A 17,276-nucleotide genomic window follows, 5' to 3' on the forward strand; every position below is an offset into this window, starting at 1 on the left:
AAGTCTGCTCTGTGACAGTATCAGTATAACTTGAGGAAAACTCACTTCGAAGGCAAGGCTAACAGTGATCTTGACCAAACATCTCCAGTGGAAAATATATCGGATGAAGACTAGAGAGACCTCGTTAAACACTGGTCTGATCCAAAGTATCAGGTACATTATATATATGTGATCAGATCACATGTTAAATTCCTATTTATGCATGAGCCTCACAAATCAATCTTCTTGTAGGTGAACTGTTCAAAGAACATGGCCAACCATACGAAAGTGAAATTCCAACAGACGATGGGATCTCGTAGCTATATTGTACACTGCGAGGCACTTGTAATTAGCTGTTGTTTCACTCTTTTCGCTGTACCATATTATCAGATTTATATTGACTTGTTCCAAATGCAGAGGAAAGCCCGCAAGGACAAAAAAGTACCTGAACCAAATGTTGTGATAATCTTCAAGGACTGCCACATCAGCAAGACGAAGGGCATGGCTACACCAGTCAAAGCCGCTGTTGTAAGTCCTTAATCCTCATGCCTTTTAACTACTACTTACTCTGACTTGTGCATTGAACTGCATGGTTTGCAGCCAATGTCTATTACTCTTTTCAATTTTATACACAATTGTCTTAGCGTATCATTGCACCTTACAAGGTTTAAAAGAGAGGAGTGATGTTCCTTTGATCTTGATCTGTAATCTTGTTCCGTGTTGGACTTGCCCACACAACGTTACAATTGCATGTTTCTCTGTTCTCTATTGTTTTGTGATATGAATGATGTCATACTATGCTCACCATAAACTTTGTCTCTTTATCCTTAGTTGTTAATACAATGTGAAGAAATAGACAATACATTAGCCATGGTACATGGTCATATGTTTGGAACCTGGTTTTATTATGTACTTTGCAGTAAAATACAACTAATATTTTACATGGGTTCACCAGAATAAGTTCTGTATATAGACCAAAGCTATTTTGTTTGGTTTTGATGCCTCCTTAATATCTTCTATTCTGGTACTACTAATGTAAAAACTCAACATTTCAGCAAGCTATGGAAAAAATGGTGGAACTGCCACCTTTTGAAGGTGACGAGGCAACTATAACCGCAGTGTCACCTCTTGCTGCAGTGGGTCAGTACATGTCCACTAACAGTGCCAAAAGCACGTTCCTACATAATACTGGGTTGGTTGTTAAAGCAATCTCGTCCAAACTGCATCATGATCAAGATATGCAAGCTCAAATCAATGTTATATCTGCGCTCCAGACACAAGTCCATTCCCTAACAGAGACCCTTTGTGAAACAAGGAGAAACATTGTTCGATGTCGTCAAGATATGCATGGTTTTGAAACCTGACTATCAGACATTTGCTATGTTGTTCAGGAGCCTAGGAGAAATGAAGGCGAAGGGTGCTCCATCGTACAATACAGCATGAAAACGTAACAGTAAGGTCAAATGAACTGAGCTTCTGAACTTCTAGTGGTGCATTTATCTGCCAGACTATTAACTTTTATGCCAACCTTCCTTTTGTTTTATGGTTGTAATTTGTTTTGTTACGATACAAAATTTGTTCTTAACATGCAGCCACCGGCTGAAGAAAATAGCAACCCATTTTTGTATAGTGTAGGGTGTTCCCTATATTTGCACTAGTGGCGATCTTTGATGCCCAGTGGATGTAATCTGTGCAATCGCCTTAATAGCCTAGCGTTAGTTTCGGGCTTATTTATTTCCTAGTCTTCTTTTTCCCTGGTTTGCTAGTGGCCGCAACAACCATGGGCCATATACGGACCGTGGTAACCTTGACCCTACTACAGGCCGTCAGATAAATGGGCCTCCAATGGGCCATAGAATCGGTGGGCCTCGGGCCATCGGATAAATGGGTCCACATGGGCCGTAAACGGGCGTAATTGGTATCAGCCGAGCACGGTAATGGGTAGTTAACAGGCCAGAGGACAGCAAAGGCTTAATTCTGTCACAGGCGTAATGGGTCGTTAATGGGCCAGAATATAGGACGGGCTGGAAATGGCGCAACGGGTCAACAGGCCACAAACGGGACGATTCTTGCCACGGGCCGAATTTGGCCCATTAAGGGAGCAGGCCAGTAACGGACCAGAAGTAATCGAGGGCCGGAAAGGAGCCCAAGAACGTATGGGCCGTCAGTAGGCCGAAAGCTAATACGGGCTGGAAACGGCCCATGTGAATCATGGGCCGTTAATGGGTACAAAGAAATTTATTGTTCATTATGGGCTAGAGTCACCGTGGGCCACTAAAGGGTCTAAAGTTACGGAAGGCCTCATATGGGCCGAAAGACGTCGTGGGCCATACATGGGCCGAAAGTGAAACGGGCTGGTGTTATATTCAACGGCCCACATGAAATTGTTGGGCCGATTTCGGGAAGGCCCTAACGGGCCGTGAGTTACCTGGCCGTAAAATGGGCTATTTGCGAATAGACCGTTAATAGGCTTTTCATAGGCCGGCCCGCTAACTTTTGACCAAGTCAAACGGGTCGCCCTTTGTAAGCTAAATGGGCCAGTGATGGGCCGTCGCACGTGTCGACATACCATAGGGGCCTATCTAACCCAATGACGAGCTGACACGTGTTTCCTGTGGCCAATGAGAATTTTACATGTGGAAAATCCCCATTGGTCCGGGTTGTTAACGGGTTAGGAAACTTAACCATATTTGGTTAACGATCTAGTCTAGTAGAGGCTTACTAGGGACACAGTGTTTTGTCTATGTATCCACACATGTATCAAGTTTCCGGTTAATACAATTCTAGCATGAATAATAAGCATTTATCATGATATAAGGAAATGTAAAATAACAACTTTATAATTGCCTCTAGGGCATATTTCCTTCACACCGCCGCTCTCAAGGGGAAGCGGACGACTGCCGCGAAGGAGGTGGCCGCTGAAGGGAGTAAGCGGGCGGCAGAGCTGCACAAGAAGCGAAGTGGAGACGTCGTCTTCTTCCCATCAAACCTGGATGCGGATGTATTGGTAGCGAGGTATGGATATATGTGGGGGAGAGAGGTCCCGAAGGGGCATGGAGCACCCAAGGTCCTGGCGGAGGGGCAAGAGGATCCACCAGATTCGTACCGATTCTTTTGCGCATACTTTATCTGCGGTCTCTGCCTCCTTTTCTGACTTCTTTGAAGAAATGATGGTGATCTATGGATTCCATCAATTTCACGCCAAATGCAATGGCGTGCATGGCGATTTTTGCCCACCTGTGCAAGAACTTCGTTGGGGTTGCCCCCAATGTCGATTTGTTCAGGCACTATTTTGTCTCGCGGGTGGAAAACAAAGCTCACCGTTTCGGGAACATAAGCTGGATGCCGCGGGTCGCGAGGGACAAATGGGGTTACCTCCCTAGTCAGCAACGCGGCAGATGGGAAGAATGGAGAGCTGATTGGTGCTGGATCCAGGATAAGGAAGCCCTAGATTTCTGCCAAGCGCGGATAGAGTGCGCTGAACGTGGCAGCGTTTGAAGGGAGGTCGTCCTTTCCGATGATAGGCTCCGCCCGGCAATAAACAGGATCACCCGCCTAAAAGCTGTCGGGCTAACCATTGAGCATGTGGGGCCCGACTTCCTCCTCCATCGTATTGCGCCACTGCAGAAGAGGGACATGTTTGCCTGGCAGTATGTAGACGCCGTAGATAAGATGATATTGCACCCAGGCTTGACCAACAACCTGTCAGTCTAGGGCCATGCTTGGTTGTGTGAACAACTGTTCGGCAGCCTTGGGCCGTTCAAGTTGCCGGCAACTGTCATCCTGCTGAACATCAACTCCGCCAAGGACCAGATTCTAAAATGGATGCCAGACAGCAATGCTCATGGAGTTTCAGGCGATTGGCAACTGCCCGAGCTCAACGAGGAAGTCGCGTGGTCCTCCACCCTGGTGGAAAGGGCCACCAAGGTGGAGATGAATATGTACAAGGCCACCTCCAAGGTGGATGAGGTGTTCATCAAGAAGCGGCTCGAGGAGGATAGGGCATTCCGAGCTGCCACAAAGGCGAAGGCCGAAAAGGCAATGGGGAGAAAGGGGGAGGTGGAAGACGAAGGCCCCTCCAGTGGCAGAAGCAAAGCACAAGCCACGGAAGAGGCTGCCGGGGATGAGCCAGTCAGGAACGAGCCTGCAGGGGACGAGCCTTCCGGGATTGAGGCTCTGGCTGTCACGGCAACAGAGGTCCAGGAGGAAGAGAGGATTGAGGAGGTGGAGCAACCTCAGGAGGAGTGGCTCATGACAGGCCCTCAAGCCCCCAAGCTGGTCCTGGATCCACGCCCTTGCAAGCGGGCCGCCAACTGTGGAGCAGCGGTTCCCGATTCTGCGCCCGCGGCCAAGAAGGTGAAGAAAACTTCCTCCAAGGGCAGCAAGCCGGATGCGGTGCACCGGCAGTCTTCTCGCCTTGCCGAGGCTAAAACCCCTCCCACCAAGCAGCTGGTATCCGCAGGGGTTGATTCTAGCTCCCAGTCTAGCTCGAGCTCTTCGCATAGCTCATCCTCGTCGGAGCCACCTGTGCCCCAATAGGGGCCAAATTTTCGGGAAGCTCCGTTCCTCCGCCTCAGAAGAGTAGGGCGCCCTCACCGCCCACTGAGTTTGAATTGAGTGCCATGCTCATCGATGAAGAGTAAGAGAGAAAAATATCCTTCCCTTGCAATAGTTTCAGTATGCCTGCTTACTCTTGTTGACTGATCTTGCTTGCCGCTGTTGACAGGGAGGAGGAGGAGGAGATAGAGACTCTCATCCCCTGGTCCAAACGTCTTAGGCGTGCGTGGCCATCGAAGACCGTGGAGGACATGGGCCTGGCGGGGAGCAGCACGAACAACCCGTCGCCAAGCCCCCAGCCCAGCCCCCGACATGAGAGCACAGGCTTGGTCCCTCCCCTGGGGAGTGATGCAGGAGAGCCCCCAGCCTCCTCGCCGGAGGAGGGAGAGAGATGACTCAGGACGTGCCCCTCTAAGAGGGGCTTACCCCACCCGCCGATCAAGCCGAGGAACCCCTGATGATGGCTTCCACGGGTGAACTTCCCCAGGACGACGCCATGGTTGTCACGGAAGGGGACGGAAATCTTAGCCCGGTAATCGATGTTGCCGGGGAAACTAGGGCTTTCGCCCGCAGACCTTTCCGGGTAATCCATTTGCACTTCTTCTCCCACTTTTTTTACCATCTCGTCCCATGCTTCTGGCTCCCTAATACTTCTGCTTCTTTATTATTGCTTGTTGTCTTCGCTTGCAGCCCCTCAGGCCGAAGAGCCTGAACTGCTAGAAGAAGTGCCTAGCATAGGGAGAGACGCCACGGATGAAGCTGCCAAGATTGCTGCCGTAGAGGGGTAGGGACACGCTGCCGGAAATGCTCAGGAGTCCCTGGCTGAAATGGAGCGGACCTGACAGCGTGCCAGGGGCGGGGGCGATAGTCGAGGAGAAAATCCCCCTCCAAACCATGGATCCCCTCCCCTCATTTGGTATCGAGGCGAGTGAAGCTCGGTCTGAATCTAGGGCAGCTCGTGAAGAGATTCGGCAGGCTAAGGAGATAGCGGCCGGTAAGCCCTTTCTACTTCAGACCAAGTATGGCGATCCGGACTATGCTCAGCTGAACCAGGTCTGGAGTTCTCCGGATGAATTTTTGGACTTGCCGAAGAGTTCTTCCAATGCGGCGCGATTTTACCATGCACAAGAGGGGTATGCAACGAAGAAGCTTTTCTGGTCACAATTCGGCGCGTCGAAGCGCCCTCTGTTGCTCAATGTACAGATGTCCCAGTGGGCCGAGCTTCATAGGATATCTAGCGACACCATGAAGAACGTCATAATCCGGTTGTGGCCAAGTGAGCCTATTCCGAGTAGTTATTTTGGCCTGGTGCGGCAGCTTGTTGACGCAGTGCCACATATCGACGCTGTGAAGCGGTCGGCGTGCATTGAGGGTGCACAGATGGCCTTTGCCCGAGTTAAAACATTTTGGGAAAAGATGAAGGCCATAGATGTTGCGGCGAGCAGTCCACCCAAGGGCCAGGACCGTAATGAGCCGGAGCACTATTTTGAAGACGTCTTGGATGCCGCCCGCTTGATAGAGGGCCAATGCTCGAAAGATATAATGTTCGAGTGATTTATATAATGATGTAACAGACAACTTTATAGTTAATCTATTTATATTTTGCTCAAAAGCTTGAATTCCTCCTTTGTGGCCGTTTTAGTACAATCTGAAAGTTTTCCAGTCGTCGGCTTCAGCCCCCTCGTAGGAAGTACGGGGGTGTTCGGAGAAGCATTTAATCACTGTTTATCCAACATCTTGGTCCATAAAGGAGGTGATAATGCGGCGAACCAGGCAATCGGACTATAGGGCGTTAACACTTTCACTTAGCCATAGGAGTTTTATGGTGGGGCTACAACATAGCCCCTGGTATGTATACGGCGCATAGTGCTTTACATATGTTGATCTAAAAAAGATCCCTCGTGTGACACGGAGAATCACTAAAGATTCGAATAAGTCGTCAAGTGGTTGACCAGCTCTCGCCGCATCATGACAGTCAGTTTTCGGCATTCTCTACTGAGGTGCTCATCCGGTCTAGGCCACGGCACAATCGCAGTAGTTCTCCCTTCACTACCCTAGCCGATAGAGCGGAACGTAGAGTAGCAAGCACAGGATCCGGGCAACCCAACTATTGACCAAAGACAATGATTCGGAGCTGATGCATATAAGGCTAAACTTGCGACGCCGAAGTACGCTATAGAGTTGTTCGGACTTTTACTGGCGGCTCGTTTGTTCCCATACCGGGTGTCGGTGTCAAAACCGGCGGATCTCGGGTAGGGGGTCCCGAACTGTGCGTCTAAGGCGGATGGTAACAGGAGGCGGGGGACACAATGTTTACCCAGGTTCGGGCCCTCTCGATGGAGGTAATACCCTACTTCCTGCTTGATTGATCTTGATGATATGAGTATTACAAGAGTTGATCTACCACGAGATCGTAGAGGCTAAACCCTAGAAGCTAGCCTATGATTATGATTGTTGTTGTCCTACGGAGTAAACCCTCCGGTTTATATAGACACCGGAGGGGGCTAGGGTTACACAGAGTCGGTTACAAGGGAGGAGATCTACATATCCGAATTGCCAAGCTTGCCTTCCATGCAAAGGAGAGTCCCACCCGGACACGGGGCGAAGTCTTCAATCTTGTATCTTCATAGTCCAACAGTCCGGCCAAAGTATATAGTCCGGCTGTCTGAGGACCCCCTAATCCAGGACTCCCTCAGTGGCCCCTGAACCAGGCTTCAATGACGATGTGTCCGGCGCGCAGATTGTCTTCGGCATTGCAAGGCGGGTTCCTCCTCCGAATACTTCATAGAAGATTTTGAACACAAGGATCGTGTTCGGCTCTGCAAAACAAACTCCACATACCACCGTAGAGAGCATAATATCCCACAAATCTAATCTGCTGACAAATTTCATAGTGTGACATCACGCCACGGCCCGGTCATTATTCGAACCGTTTTTCTCAACCAGCTACTGCACATATTGCGCGGCGGTTTTATTGGCACGTCTTGTCGAAGCAGATATCGTGTCCCCTTATCACGGGATTCTCATCAATACGGGTGTGGGTAACCCAACCGTGCCATCAATCACGGCGCTTGGGGAATAAGCGCATTTACCAGGCAAGTGGGGAGGCGCACAGTTTCCACTGCCCTTATAAAAGGACAAGGATTCCTCTTTTTCACCCACGCCTTCTTCTTCCCCTGCCCACTCATTCTCACGCACTCGAGCTCCAGCGCCCAAGTTCTCATCTTCTCCGCAAAGCCATTCCAAACATGTCCGGAGCGGGGGGCAAGTGGATGGTCTGCTCCGTTACGGAGGACGACATTACGAAGCTCCGAGAAGCAGGATACCTGGCCGCAGACATCGCGCACCGGCTCCCAGACGCGGGACAGATCGTCCCTACTCCAGAACCCCATGAGAGAGTTGTATTCCTTACCCACTTTGTCCGCGGGCTGGGATTTCCCCTCCATCCATTTGTTTGTGGGCTCATGTTCTACTACGGGCTGGACTTCCATGATCTGGCCCCTAATTTTATCCTCAACATCTCGGCGTTTATCGTCGTGTGCGAGGCCTTCCTCCGCATCAAGCCCCACTTCGGCCTGTGGCTGAAGACCTTCAACGTGAAACCGAAGATAGTGGTCGGCCAGCAAGCGGAGTGCGGAGGCGCCATGGTGGGCAAAATGCCCAACGTCACCTGGCTCGAAGGCTCCTATGTGGAGACCGTGAAGGGGTGGCAATCGGGGTGGTTTTACATCACCGAGCCACGCGACACCAACTGGGTGGCGGCCCTCGAATTTTGATCCGGCATCCCTATGTGGCTCACCTCCTGGAAAGAGAAGGGCCTATCCTGGGGTTCGTCGGTGGAGCTGACCGGACTCCAGAGCTGTGTCAAAAATATGATAAGCAAGAAAATCAAGCTTGTCAACGTGGTCCATGTCATGCTCTTCCGCCGGATCCTTCCATGCCAAAGATGGGCATTCAATATGTGGGAGTTCGACCCGGCCAAGCACCAGACACTGCGAGAGCTTTTCGACACGACGCACAAAGATATCTGGAAGGTGCTATTCAAGTCTGCTGAGGTACCTCCTTCCCTTACCGAGGATCGCGGACTTAGCGCAAAGCGCCCTGCCAATCTGGTAAGCTCTTTATGTCTCATAAGATGTTCCTTTCCCCAGTATAATCATGTGAGGGATCTGAGCCTCCACGCCATTTAACAGGACTGGGTCGCGACAGCGGAGCGGATCGATTGTCCGGCCCCACTGCCGGAAGATCCAGCAAGGGCTCTCTTAACGGAGATGCTGGTTCCGGTGCCCTATGAGGCACCGGAGAAGAAGGCCAAGAAGAAGGCCGCGGGGACCAGGAAAGGTCTCCGGCGCAAGGTTGTATCGGACTCATCGTCTGATAACACCGAAGCGCCCTCCTCCCACGAAAACAAGGAGGAGGAAGAGGAAAGTTCTCCCCCCTCCAGCCGGGGGAGACAGGAAAAGGAAGGCCATCCCATCTGAGGAGGCCAAAGGGTCCAAGAAGGGAAGGACCCTCCTTCCGGACTACTCCACAACAGCCGCTTACAGCGACGAGGAGTGGTTGCCCAGGGACAAGCCCCTGGCGAAGTCGTAAGTATTCGGATACCATAATAGTTCTGGTATGTTCTGTTTTATCGCTTCTTATCATGCCAAACATGATCATGCAGTCCCTCCAAAGACCATATCGACGTATCCTCTTCGGATGGGTCTTTGGGCCAGTCGGCGATGAACAGCGATTCACTCCCGACCGCCACCTCCCCCCACCCTACGGACGGCGTTGAGGTGTTGTCTCAAAGGGCACTGAACCAAGGGGAGATAGTCCTAGAGGCGCCCCAAGGCGACATCCCGGACCCTGGGCGCATGGGGAGCAAGACTCCCATGGGCTCTAATGACGGGGGCAGCAAGTTTGGCCCCCAACCGAATACTGCGCCGGAACCTCCAGTGGTTCCGAACTCTATCAGGCGACCCCTCGCTAAGGGGGGCGAGCCGTCTATGCCGATGGCCTCTGTCCATCCAGAGGCATCGGACAACTTGCTGGAAGCGCTTCGCGGTGCTTCCATTGACGAAGAGCACCGCACTGTCATGAGTGCGGTGGTCGAGAAGGTTTAGTCCGCCAAAAGCGGACTGACTGAAGCCTGTGCCAGCCTCCTAACAGGCTTTGAGGTAAGTAATCAAGTTATAAAAAATGTTATAGCATAGACAGTAGCCCCTGATGCTCTGTTTGGCGTTCGCAAAGAAAGGCCGAACAGAGGATCAAATAATAATCACATGAGTCTAATCAGAATATGTCTATGTAAATAAGCAGGCTTCGCTGCTGGCCGCTGTCACTCGTACTGCGGAGGTCTCCACACTGAAGCGGGGCCTTGAGCGGTCTGAGGAAGAGCTCGGCCTTACTAAGAGGCAGCTCGAAGAGAACAAAGGTAAGTGATACCCCGTCTGTATATTGATAAAGAAAAAAAGAAGGTGGTTGTTAGATCGTAGGATCGTCATGAATTTTGCTAGGGGCCACGACCGAAGTGGCGGTCCTGAAGAAGGCGCTGTCCGAGGCCGAAGACAAAGCGACCAAGGAGCGCACCGAGCGCGAGAAGCAAGAGGCCCGAGTTGGCGAGGTTCAGCAAGAGCTCCAGGATTTCGTCAAGAAATACGAGTCCTTGGAGCGTGACTCTAAGACGCAAGGGTCCGAGCTTGCGAAGGCCCTCGAGAACGCACAAAATGCAAGGCCGAAGCCCAAAAGGCCCTCCAGGAGATTCAGGCGGTCAAGAAGATAGCGGCGGGTAAGGCATTCATTATGCAAAGCAAGCATGTGAAGGAAACTTTCCTTTTACTTACCCGAGTTTGGAGCTCTCCAGGAGCGTTCGTAGATCTACCCAGCAGTGTGTCGGATGCCGCGGAGTTCTATCGGGCCGAGGAAGGGAGCTCGACGGAGAAGTTGTTCTGGTCTCAGTATACTGGGATCGAACATCCGATGCCCTTGAGCGACCAGTTGAAGCAACTGGTCGAGCTTCACAAGGCGGCCGAACAGGCCATGAAGGGTCTCATAGTCTGGATGTGGCCTGGCAAGCCCCTGCCTGGCAGCTACTTCGGTCTGGTAAGGCGGCTTGTGAATGCCTGCCCACGGTTTGAAGTCATAAAGCGGTCCGTCTGCATTGAGGGTGCGCACAGGGCCTTTGCCCGGGCGAAAGTGCACTGGGCGAAGATGGATGCCGAAAAGCTGGTGAAGGAGGGGCCGCCGGAGGGCAAGGAGCATCGCCACCCTGAAAAGTATTATGACAGTGTCCTGAAGGGTGCTCGCGTTGTGGCAGAGGAATGTGCTAAGGATGTAATATTTGAATGAATGTACTCATGTGATCCTACAATATGAAAACGAGTTCATGTGCGTTGTATAACGCTTGTTGATTTAAAATATTACCTTCTGTGCGGCCGTTTATAAAATCTGAGAGTTGGCTAGTCGTCGGCTTCTGCCCCATGTAACTAGTACTGAGGTGTTCGGGATAAACCTGATCACTCTTTATCCCAGTTTTGGGTCCTTCGAAGGAGGTGTTCAGCACAACGAACCAGGCAATCGGACTATAAAGCTTTATCACTCTCACTTAGCCATAGAAGTCTACAATTTTAAATTTTGGCGAAGCCCCTAGTATTCAGAAGGCCGAACTTGGGGCGCTATGTACGCCTAAATCGGGCAAGGCCGACTCCTCGCCCAAAGCGGAAAAAATCTTTAAGGATTTGAGGCCTCTCGAACAGCGACCAGCTCTCGCTGCATCATGACAGTCAGTTTTCAGCTTTCTCTACTGAGGTGCTCGTCCGGAAGAACCGGGACACAATCGTAGTAGTTCTCCCAGTGCTACCTTAGCCGATATAGTGGAACGTAAGGTACCAAAACATGGGAGCCGGGCAAACCCAACTATTGACCCAAGACATGATTCGGAGCTGATGCATACAATGCTATAAGTTCGGGGTGCCGCACTGTCGAAAGTGTTCGGACTTTTCTTGCCGTGTTATGGGGTACAATGAAGCCCCTGGCGCACTGGACGTACCAGAATGTACGGGTGCAATTTGTCGTAAATAAGCAGACATGGGGAAAAAAGATGAAGAAATGCAATAATAAGCTAATGCTGTACATTGTTATTTAAATGATACGTCAAAGCGTATGTATACAAGTAGTGCAATAAGCAAAAATAGGACTATTTGACATGTCCTATCCAAGGGCAAGCTGCGTGTGGGTATGTAAAACAGGTATAGCGATCGTTATCAGAGACCACCTAGGGATTACCTTGTACGTCAAAGCTTCTTGCTTCCTTGGTGTTTCCTTCCCGTGATGGGTCCGATAGTCAGGCTATCAGAAAGGGCTTCCAGAGAATAGGGTCCTGAAAGGAAGAAAATGGTAAAGATATTCGGGTCCTGAGGCAGTTGAGCTGCATTGTGGGCCGTGCCATAGTTGTGCCTCCGCCTATGCCCATGGTATCTTGAGTGCGTAATTATGTACGCGCGGCACAAATTTCGCCGCTTGACTGGGACTAGGATGGAGGCCGAATTGCTAGGCGAGCTCTGAACGTGCCTGGCGATCCTGTTGCAGGGTACTCCGGACTCGCTTGAAGGTGTCCGGGGGCTTGTTCGCCGAATTGGCGGTTGGCCTCAGAAGGCTGCTTTGTACTTCCGCTGCGAGGGCTGCGGTGTGCTCTTCCGTGCGGAGCGAGCGTTCTATGTTTCCATTAACTGTTATAACCCCGCGAGGTCCTGCCATTTTGAGCTTAAGGTATGCATAATGCGGTACCGCATTGAATCTAGCAAATGCGGTTCGTCCGAGTAGTGCGTGATAGCCACTGCGGAAGGGGACGATATCAAAGATTAATTCCTCGCTTCGGAAGTTGTCCGGAGATCCGAAGACCACTTCCAGTGTGATTGAGCCCGTGAAACAGGCCTCTACACCAGGTATGACACCTTTGAAGGTGGTTTTTGTGGGTTTGATCCTCGAGGGGTCTATACCCATTTTGCACACTGTATCCTGATAGAGCAGGTTCAGGTTGCTGCCACCGTCCATAAGGACTTAAGTGAGGTGAAATCCGTCAATGATGGGATCAAGGACCAATGCGGCAGAACCGCCATGACGGATACTAGTGGGGTGGTCCCTGCGATCGAAAGTGATCGGACAAGAAGACCATGGGTTGAACTTTGGGGCGACTGGCTCCATCGCATAGACGTCCCTTAGTGCACGCTTCCGTTCCCGCTTCGGAATATGGGTTGCGTATATCATGTTCACCGTTTTCACTTGGGGAGGAAATTTCTTCTGTCCTCCTGTGTTCGGCGGCCGGGGCTCCTCCTCGTCGTCGCTATGCATCCCCTTTTCCTTGTTTTCGGCATTCAAATTGCCGGCCTGTTTGAACACCCAGCATTCTCTGTTGGTGTGGTTGGCTGGCTTCTCGGGGGTGCCGTGAATTTGACATGAGCGATCGAGTATGCGGTCCAAGCTGGACGGGCCCGGATTGCTTCTTTTGAACGGCTTTTTCTGCTGACCGGATTGCAGTGTCTTCGGCGTTGTCGCCGTTGTTGCGGCGCTTGTGTCTATTGTGACGTGGTCTACCGTTGCTATCTTTGGCATCTGAATTGCCAGGATTTCTTGATGTGTTGTTGCTGCGAGCCAGCCAGCTGTCCTCGCCCGCGCAAAAGCGGGTCATGAGTGTCGTGAGGGCTGCCATGGACTTCGGCTTCTCTTGGCTGAGGTGTCGGACGAGGCACTCATCACGGATGTTATGCTTAAATGCCGCCAAGGCCTCGGCATCCGGACAGTCGACAATTTGGTTCTTTTTAGTTAGGAACCGAGTCCAGAATTTCCTGGCTGATTCCCCTGGCTGTTGGGTTATGTGACTCAAGTCATCAGCATCCGGTGGTCGCACGTAAGTGCCCTGGAAGTTGTCAAGGAATGCGTCTTCCAAATTCTCCCAACTGCCAATAGAGTTTGTCGGCAGGCTATTCAGCCAATGCCGAGCCGGTCCTTTGAGTTTTAGTGGGAGGTACTTGATGGCATGTAGATCGTCACCGCGGGCCATGTGGATGTGGAGGAGGAAATCTTCAATCCATACCGCGGGGTCTGTTGTACCATCATATGATTCAATGTTCACGGGTTTAAATCCTTCTGGGAATTTGTGATCCATCACTTCATCAGTGAAGCATAGGGGGTGTGCGGCGCCTCTGTGCCGGGCTATGTCATGACGCAGTTCATACAAGTCTTGTCTGCTGTATTCGGCCCGGCCGGATTTGCTTTTAGTATATCCAGCGTGACGATCGTCGTCATGCGTTGGGGCGCGCCCCCATGATCTGTAGATCGATCTTGTATGTCCTGCTTTGTTTTCCAATATGTCTTGCAGGTCCTGCGTGTTGCCCCGGGCCTTGGTGTTTTTGTTTGACTGGCGACGGGGTGCGGGCTGGACTTCAGGCTGATATGCTGCTCTGTCTCGGCTACGAGGTGGCCGATCAGCCGCATCATACGCTGGTAGTGTAGGTTTTAATGCTTCCTCCTCGAGTTGGGGTAGCAACCTGCGCTTTGGGTAACACTTGGTTGGGCACTCGAGTTCGTATTCCTCGGCCGCCAGGACCTCGGTCCATCTATCCGCTAGCAGATCTTGGTCAGCTTGAAGCTGTTGTTGCTTTTTCTTCAGGCTTTTTGCTGTGGCTATAAGTCGGTGCTTGAAGCGCTCCTGTTCGATGGGATCCTCGGGCACGATAAATACTTCGTCGCCGAGGCTCACCTCGTCTTCGGAGAGGGGCATGTAATTTTCATCCTCTGATTCTCCATCTGCTGCCTGTTCCTTAGGGCTAGCTTGCCCATCCTCCCACTCGAAACCTGGCTGGAGGGGATTGTCTTCGTCTTCGGCAATATTCGCAGCGTTATTGTCTCTTGTGCCGGTATTGCTGCTTTTGCTATGGCGGGGCTTAGAGCGGCGCCGATGACGTCGGTGCTTAGATTGCTTCTCGGGGGGATTATCCTCCGTTGCCTTATTGCCATCGCTTTCTTTGGGGGTGCCCACCATGTATATATCATATGATGAGGTGGCAGTCCAGCGCCCTGTGGGCGGTGGTTCCTGTTCGTCTCATGCATCGTCGTCCATACCGTCGATGTCTTCGGAGCCGAAATCGAGCATGTCGGTTAAGTCGTCGACAGTGACTATTAAGTGGGTGGTGGGTGGGGAACGAATTTCTTCGTCGTCAGCTTCCCACTCAAGCCGGACATAGTTCAGCCAAGGGTCTCCTGACAAGGAGAGAGACCTTAATGAATTTAGCACATCGCCCAGGGGCGAGTGCTGAAAGATATCCGCGGAGGAAAACTCCATGATCGGTGCCCATTCAGATTCGATAGGCACGGACGCAGGCGGTTCGGAGCCCGTGGCCGGGGACGAATCCAAGTGTCCGGCAACACAAGTTTCATAGGAAGTGAAGTCAGTATTCGGCTCTATCGCCGCTGAGTGTGCGGCCTTCGTGGCAGGGTCCACCCACCCGTCCTCGGACGGCGCGATCTGCTCCAGCTTGAGGGCCGGAGTAGCTATAGGTGTGATCTCCCGAACACCGTCTGACGGCAGAGCTAAGTCATGCTCATCGTGACTGTGCGGCGCACCTGACATGGGTTCGAATCCGTCGAAGATCAAGTCTCCGCGGATGTCGGCAGTATAGTTCAAGCTTCCAAACCTGACCTGATGACCAGGGGCGTAGCTCTCGATCTGCTCCAGATGGCCAAGCGAGTTGGCCCGCAGTACGAAGCCGCCGAATATGAAGAGCTGTCCGGGGAGGAAAACCTCACCCTGGATCGCATCGTTGCCGATGATATAAGGGGCCATCAAGCCTTTATCGTGACGGCATAGTGGAACTCTCAATGAAAGCACCAATGTCGGTGTCAAAACCGGCGGATCTCGGGTAGGGGGTCCCGAACTGTGCGTCTAAGGCGGATGGTAACAGGAGGCGGGGGACACAATGTTTACCTAGGTTCGGGCCCTCTCGATGGAGGTAATACCCTACTTCCTGCTTGATTGATCTTGATGATATGAGTATTACAAGAGTTGATCTACCACGAGATCGTAGAGGCTAAACCCTAGAAGCTAGCCTATGATTATGATTGTTGTTGTCCTACAGACTAAACCCTTCGGTTTATATAGACACCGGAGGGGGCTAGGGTTACACAGAGTCGGTTACAAGGGAGGAGATCTACATATCCGAATTGCCAAGCTTGCCTTCCACTTAAAGGAGAGTCCCACCCGGACATGGAACGAAGTCTTCAATCTTGTATCTTCATAGTCCAACAGTCCGGCCAAAGTATATAGTCCGGCTGTCCGAGGACCCCCTAATCCAGGACTCCCTCACCGGGCCCCTGGCAAGTTATGCCGAGGCGCGTCTTGTAAGGTAGTCGTTACGGCCGGACTCATTTCAGAAAGAGCATAAAAGATTAGTTCGGATAAAGTTTACTGGGAGCGGAGCAATATGCCAATGATAAATATATAAAAAGAGTAAAAACTACAACTGTCGGGGAAACGACACCTATGGGATCACAAGAATCCCTACTACGGTTGCCGGGGCGCGGGGTTGCAAGAAGAGCAGGATCAGTAGTCAGCACAAGGATCGTTTACCCAGGTTCGGGCCTCGAGGATGCGTAAAACCCTAGTCCTGCTTTGGTGGGTGTATTTCAGAGAGTTCTTGAGCTCTCGAACTAGCTGTGGTGAGTGCGTGGTTCCAAAGAGCTGAATCCTTCTCCAGTATGCCATGGGCCTCCTTTTATAGTCGAAAGGGGCTGCCACAGTGGCATACAGGAGGTGGAAAGGCGCACGGTGCTATGAGCTTATCACTCGCATTACAGGACAAGTCGCATTTAATGCGCCGCTGAGGTGTCCCCTAGCTTTATCGGGGACGGGGGCGAGGCCCGTCCCGTCCGTCGCCGCTCCTCCTCGCTTCGACGCGCACCCTGGCTAGCGATGCGTGCGGTGCCATGTAGGCAGGCAGGCAGCTGAGGTGGCGCGGTGGTAGGGTCTTCACGAAGATCTGCATGCCGCCACGCAGGCGCCTGCTGAGTTGGCCTGGAAGCTGCATGTTGCCACGCAGGTGCCTGCCCAGCTGGTTTGGGCTGGCAGCTACATGCGAACGGTGGTGGAGACTTGGCCGGTGCGGGCCTGGCAGTGGTCCTGCCGGCGTCTTTGGCGAGAGCCTTGCCGGGAGGCCCCAGCAAGGGTCTTGTCGTGGCGCGCTGTCGTCCCCGGCAAGGATCTTGCCGGGGGTCTCGTGGCTTTCCTCGGCAAGGATCTTGCCGAGGATCGTCGTCTTCTAATCCTCATCTGATCTTAGGTGTTCCTTGTCTTCACAAAGATCTGCATGCCACCATGGAGGTGCCTCCCGAGCCCTGGCCCAACGTGATGTTGGAGACCGTGGGCTCAAGGGTGGCTCGCTCTGTTGGTGTGGGGCAAGCTGCCCCGGCAAGGGTCTTGCCGGGGGAAACTGCTCTGCCCCTCTGCCTCTTTGCGTTCTCGGTCTTGGCGTTGCTCTGGCTATCTTGGGCTTCGGTTTTTCCTTGGTTCACCTCCCCTGTTCTACTTGGTGTGACCATGGGCGCGGCTCCGACTGCCTGTGCACAGGTAAAGGGGTACAAAAGTGTGCCCCTCCTTGTGTACACCGACAACAACCCAGCTATTTGACATGCTCGGGGTTGGGAACAGAGGAAAAAGGGCATGGTACAGGCTCAAAAGAGAGAGTGCGGTCTACAAAAGCTTA

The sequence above is a fragment of the Triticum aestivum genome, chromosome 4D, assembly GCF_018294505.1.
Source record: "Triticum aestivum cultivar Chinese Spring chromosome 4D, IWGSC CS RefSeq v2.1, whole genome shotgun sequence".
Taxonomy (NCBI): Eukaryota; Viridiplantae; Streptophyta; class Magnoliopsida; order Poales; family Poaceae; genus Triticum; species Triticum aestivum.